We start from the raw sequence: 6,693 nt of genomic DNA, 5'->3' as shown, positions 1-6,693 counted from the left end.
GTGCACAGGGCACAGGGCAGTTGGTTTGTGGGCGTGGGGCTGGCACCCAATAGCATCCCCATCGGATTCAGAAAAGCCAAATTTGATGGCCAAGACATCATCTCGAGTTCACTATCATGCTCCTAAAACCATTGAAGCACAATTATGGCCGTGTGACACGGACAGATATCCCGCTGGAAGATGCCATCGCTGTTGAGCGAGACATCAGGCATAAGGGGTTTCAATTGGTCCCTAACAATGTTCACGTAGTCTACAGCTGTCACAGTGATTTCGATTACTAATGCAGGTCCTGGGTTCCCACAGAAGTCCAGGTGAATGTCCCCCATAACACAATAGTGCTCCCATTGGCCTGTGTCCGTGGTGCACTGCACGTTTCAAGCAGCTCTTTGACTGGACACGACCATCAATCTGCTTTAACAAAAAACAGGATTCAACTGACCGAGCGACTCAATTCCACTGATCCACAGTCCAGTCTCAATGATGTCGTGCCCTCTGTAATCGTAACTGATGATGTCGTTGGGTCAACGTGGGAACACTTATGGACTCTCTGCTGCCCAATACCATGTTCAACACTGTGCACTGAACAGTGTACTCCGAAACACTTGTGCCTCTGCCAGCACTGTACTCTGTCATTAGGTCTGCAGCAGATTGCCACCTGTCCTGCTTTAGAGAGCGGGCAGGTCTCCAATCCCTACGTTCTGTGACGAGGTACAGACGTGAAACTTCTTGTCGCCTACGTGTGGTTTCAGCATTCTTCAACCGCTTTCCACAGATGCTCACGACAGTAGCACATGAACAGCCAACAAGCTTCACCGTTTTTGAGATGCTTGCTCTACGGTGCACAATGACAACTGAGCACCTCACTTGGGTGTCACTGCTGTACTCTTCAAACTGGACCCTGGTTTGACGCAGCTGTCCATCCTAGTCTAGCCCCTCCATCTTTGCGTAATGACTGCAGCCTATATCCACTTGAGCCTGTTTACTGTAGTGAGTCCTCGGTCTCCCTCTACAATTTTTACTTACCGCACTTTCGTCTTAAGACTGACAGTTTCTTGACTCCTCAGGATTCATCCTATCAACTGATCCCTTCTTGTAGTCAAGTTGTGACACAAATATCTTTATGCCCAATTTCATTCAGTATGTCCTCATTAGATGTTTGATGCACCCATCTAATCTTCAGCCTTCTACTGTATTGCCCCATTTCAAAAGCTTTTGTTTTCTTATTGCTTAACTGCTTATCACAATGTTCCACTTCGTATAAAGCTACTGTACTTGAGACAAATACCTTTGCAAGAAACAGATGGACTGGTTTTTGTAACACAAGTGGGTGCATGATGTACTCTGTACACTTGTAAAGAATAGCTGTCTTTATGTGACCCAGGTAAACACGTATGAGCAAAATTCACAGTTTAAACTTATTTCAACTAAACAATAATAAAATACACTTTCACTTCACTCTGTTGCCACATACGAGTGTCATCCCATACTAATGACCCATTCAAAGCATTAAATAGTGTAGTTTCATCAGGTCCCTGCCAATTGCTTATTTGATTACTAACTACCTCATAGATAACTGCCTCATTGTGGGATTATGCTGATACTTCAGAATCTGGATCACTTTCATTAATGCTGCTCACTTCTAATTATGAGAACAGAACTTATCACTACATTAGCTGAAGCAATGATGAAGAAATAGGTATGGGCTCGCAATTGTAAAACAACAGTAGAATGATCAAGCCAATGTTATTTGTGATTGGTGCACTTTAATATAAGCACATGCGTTACCAGCATGTAGCCCGGTTGCATTTACTTATTGGTCTTCTCTCATCATAGGCACGCCTAGTCCAGCGCCTGCCACACAGTGTTTCCTAGTGTGGACCGGTGTGCTGGTGAAGGTGTACACCAGGACATTACTTGCCATTGTGCCCTAATATGAGGGACGTTCTACCCGAGATCCTTCCCACCACTCCTTAAATGGTATTCCATTGGCCACCCAACCTCACCAGCATCCTAGTCTATACATATGGCACTCCCACTCCCAACTGCTTAACACAAGGATCATATCCCTGTGGAAGACCCCGGTGCGAGACTTGCCAATCCACCCACACAGCACCTCCTACTCCAGTCCTGTCACAGGTGTATCCAATCACATCAGAGGTGAGGCCACCCGTGAAAGCAGCTTCGTCACATACCAGCTCTGCTGCAGACACTGTACAGCCTTTTATGACGGTACCACTACCGACCCACTGTCCACCAGGATGCACAGACATTGCCAAAGTGGCGCAACCTGTAGCGGAACATAACATTCGATTTCCATTCCACCACCAGCTTTTCTGAACTGTGCAAACGGGAGTTGTCCTCACAACACATTCTCCACTCCCGAAATTATCCTGGCCTCAACCTACGGCAACCTACTGTGTCCAAAGCCTTCACCCAACAGCCTCCCCCCCCCCTCCATATTCCCATCCCCTCACCCTCTTTCACATACCAACCTCTGCCATCGCACCCACCAATCTTTCCTGCCCTCCCCACCTCTCTGCCCCACAGCCTCCCAACACACTGCACCTCTTATCAGTCAAGTCCCTGCTCACTCTGCCAGACAGCATTCCTCACCCCCCCCCCTCCCTTCTGCTATTCCCATCCCCTTTCCCCACCCCCTCCAGATTACTGCTTCCTTTTTATGTGACAGTTGGATTCCGGTCCAAGTTGCCAGAGATGGCAGTCACGTGTGCATGAGGTGTGCTCGCCTGTGTTAATAAATGTATGTGTATTTCCTTTACTGAAGAAGGCTTTCGCCAAAAGCTAATGAGTAAGTGTCTTTTTGTTGTGCCTGTCTGCAAATCATAGTTGACAAAAAGATAATCTATACATAATATATTATATTAGTATTATTTGTCGGTCCATAAAAAAGCATGTGAGTGTTGATGGGAAAGAACAAAAACTAGCCTAAGAAATATGGAATAAAGGTGCTGCTGTTGTTTTTATGTTCTGTCTGAAAACTGGTTTGATGCACCCTGCATGCTACTCTACCCTGTGAAAGCTTGCCTATGTCAGCTTAACTATTACAACCTAAGTCCGTTTGACACTGCTTAATGTAGTCAAACTTTGTCTGCCTCTACATTTTTTACCCCTCCAACAGTTCGTTCCATAACCAAATTGACTTTTTCTTGTTGGCCAATGAGATATCATATCAATCCTTCACTTCTTTTAATCAAGTTGTGACATCCCCCCCCCATTTAACCCCCCCCCCCATCCTCCCACCCATGAACCATGGACATTGCCGTTGGCGGGGGGAGGCTTGTGTGCTCCAGCAATACAGATAGCCGTACCGTAGGTGTCTTGATGATACTGTAACCTGGAACACATGATATTTTACAGTTGGTGTTTCAGTGTAGAGACTTATCTTAGCATCACATGAAGGACTACAGACTGCCATTAGCAGCTTCCAGCATTTTCTACTGTTTTTTTTATTGTGAGACATGAGGTTCTGTTCTATGCAGCATTTGTAAATATGATGAGTTCTACATATTGAAGTGTCACTTAATGTATTAAAGCTATCTGAAGGGTACTGTTAATTCCTCAGTTACAGAGTTTCAAGATGAGTACAGTTATGTATATTTTTAATACTAGATACATAATGTGTGGACGGTTAAGCTATACTTCATAAGCCATGCTGCATCTTGCATCTTGAAACAGAAGAACATCTTCTACCATGGGACATACAAAATTAGCAACTGAACTGAGTTTCTCTGTCTTGAAAATATAAATTTGTATTAGCTGCCAATGGCTTCCATTTCAAAATATTTTCAATGTGTAACTGCTTTTTGATAATACTACTTCTTAATTTGACCGGACTTACTGCTTATTGGTGTGTATTGGAGCAATAACATAACATAGAGACTATTAAATACCTTGTAGACAAGACTTTCTCAATTGCAATACTTTTGAATTACAACAAAATATTTGTTCCTAGGTACATGATCATGTTGTACCTTGGATTGTTTTTCACATTTGGAAAAATCTTGGTTTTACAGAGTACTTTTTGCAGTTTAAGAAAATACTGTACCACACATATAGTGAATACTATCATTACTAAATAGAATAACAAAGTATATTAAACTTCTAACAATGGAAAATCCAGGACAGAATGACAGCATTATGAAAAGGATAGACTACTGCTCACCATATAATGGAGACGTTGAGTTGCAGACATCTACATGTACACGTACATCTACATCGATACTCTGTAAACCACTGTGAAGCGCACACCAGAGGGTACTTCCCACTCTACCAGTTATTAGGGTTTCTTTCTGTTCCATTCACCTATGGACCATGGGAAGAATCACTGTTTGAATAGCTCTGTGCATGCTGTAATTATTCTAATCTTACCCTCGTTATCTCTATGTGAGCAATATGTAGGGGGTTGTAGTGTATTCCAAATGTAAACATTCAAAGCTGGCTATTGGAACTTTCTAAGCAGATTTTCTCACAATTGTTTACATATATCTTCAAGGATCTGCCAGTTCAGATTCTTCAGTATCTCTGTGACACTCTCCCACAGATCAAACAAACTATAAAGATTTGTGCTGCCCTTCTCTTTATACATTCAGTATCTCCTGTTAGTCCTATCTGTTATGGACCCCACACATTTGAGAAATATTCTAGAATGAATTGCACAAGTAAATTGTAAACAATCTCATTTGTAGACTGACTGCACTTCCCAGTATGCTATCAGTAAACCAAACTCTACCATTTGCTTTACCAACAACTTAGCCTATTTGGTCATTCTATTTCATATCCGTACAAAGTGTTACACCCAGGTATTTATATAAATTGGCCAAATCCAACAGTAATTCACAGATTTTATGATCATAGGATACTACATTTTTTTTCATTTTGTGAAGTGCACAATTTTACATTTTTGAACATTTAAACCAAGTTGCAAATCTGTGCACCACTTTGAAATTTTATCAGGATCTGACTGAATATTTATGCAGCTCCTTACAGACAGCGCTCCATTATAAATAACTGCATCATATGTGAAAAGCCTGCTTTTGCTATCAATATTGTCTGCAAGGTCATAAACATGCAACATAAACAGCAAGGATCGCAACACATTTCCCTGGGGAACACCCAAAGTTACTTCTGTATCTGATGATGATTCTCCATCCAAGATAACTTGCTGTCTCCTCATACCAAAAAGTCCTCAGTCTAGTCACAAATTTCAGTTGATACCCCATATGATTGTACTTTTAACAGTAAACATAAGCATGGTACTGCATCAAATGCTTTTCGGAAATCAAAAAATACAGCATCTACCTAACTGCCTTGATCCAAAACTTTCAGTACATCATGAGAAAAGTGCGGCTCGGGTTTCACATGGTTGATGTTTTCTGACTCCATGCTGTCTGGCATGGAGGAGGTCATTCTGTTCAAGATATCTCTTTATTTTGGGCTCAAAATATGTTCTAATATTCGACAGCAAATCAATGGTGAGGATATTGGAAGATAATTTTGTGGATCACTTCTACTACCAATCTTTTAGATGGATATAACCTGTGCTTTTTTCCAAGAACTGGGCACACTTTTTTGTTCGAGGGATCTATGACAGAATATAGTTACAAGAGGGGCTAACGCAGCTGCAGATTCAGTATAGAATCTGATAGGAATTCCATTGGGCCCTAGAGCTTTGTTCATTTTTATCAATTTCAGCTGTTTCTCAACACCACTGACACTAATTCTTATTTCGCTCGTCTTTTCAGTGGTACGGGGATTAAAGTGCATCAACACTAAAAGACTGTTAAACAAGTAAGCTTTCAGCAAAAAAGCCTCCTCTGAATTAGACAACATACACATACAAAAGCCTAGGGCTAGTAGAAATCCTTGGGTAACACAAGAAATATTGAATTTAATTGATGAAAGGAGAAAATATAAAAATGCAGTAAATGAAGCAGGCAAAAAGGAATACAAACATCTCAAAAATGAGATCGACAGGAAGTGCAAAATGGCTAAGCAGGGATGGCTAGAGGACAAATGCAAGGATGTAGAGGCTTATCTCACTAGGGGTAAGATAGATACTGCCTACAGGAAAATTAAAGAGACCCTTCGAGAAAAGAGAACCACTTGTATGAATATCAAGAGCTCAGATGGAAACCCAGTACTAAGCAAAGAAGGGAAAGCAGAAAAGTGGAAGGAGTATATAGAGGGTCTATACAAGAGCAATGTACTCGAGGACAATATTATGGAAATGGAAGAGGATGTAGATGAAGATGAAATGGGAGATACGATACTGCGTGAAGAGTTTGACAGAGCACTGAAAGACCTGAGTCGAAACAAGGCCCCAGGAGTAGACAACATTCCATTATAACTACTGATGGCCTTGGGAGAGCCAGTCCTGACAAAACTCTACCATCTGGTGAGCAAGATGTATGAGACAGGCGAAATACCCTCAGACTTCAAGAAGAATATAATAAATCCAATCCCAAAGAAAGCAGATGCTGACAGATGTGAAAATTACCGAACAATCAGTTTAATAAGTCACAGATGCAAAATACTAATGCGAATTTTTTACAGACGAATGGAAAAACTGGTAGAAGCCGATCTCGGGGAAGATCAGTTTGGATTCCGCAGAAATATTGGGACACGGGAGGCAATACCGACCCTACGACTTATCTTAGAAGCTACATTAAGGAA

This window comes from Schistocerca serialis, chromosome 10 (assembly GCF_023864345.2).
Source record: "Schistocerca serialis cubense isolate TAMUIC-IGC-003099 chromosome 10, iqSchSeri2.2, whole genome shotgun sequence".
In the NCBI taxonomy this organism is placed as follows: domain Eukaryota; kingdom Metazoa; phylum Arthropoda; class Insecta; order Orthoptera; family Acrididae; genus Schistocerca; species Schistocerca serialis.
Note: the sequence above shows the minus strand (reverse complement) of the source record.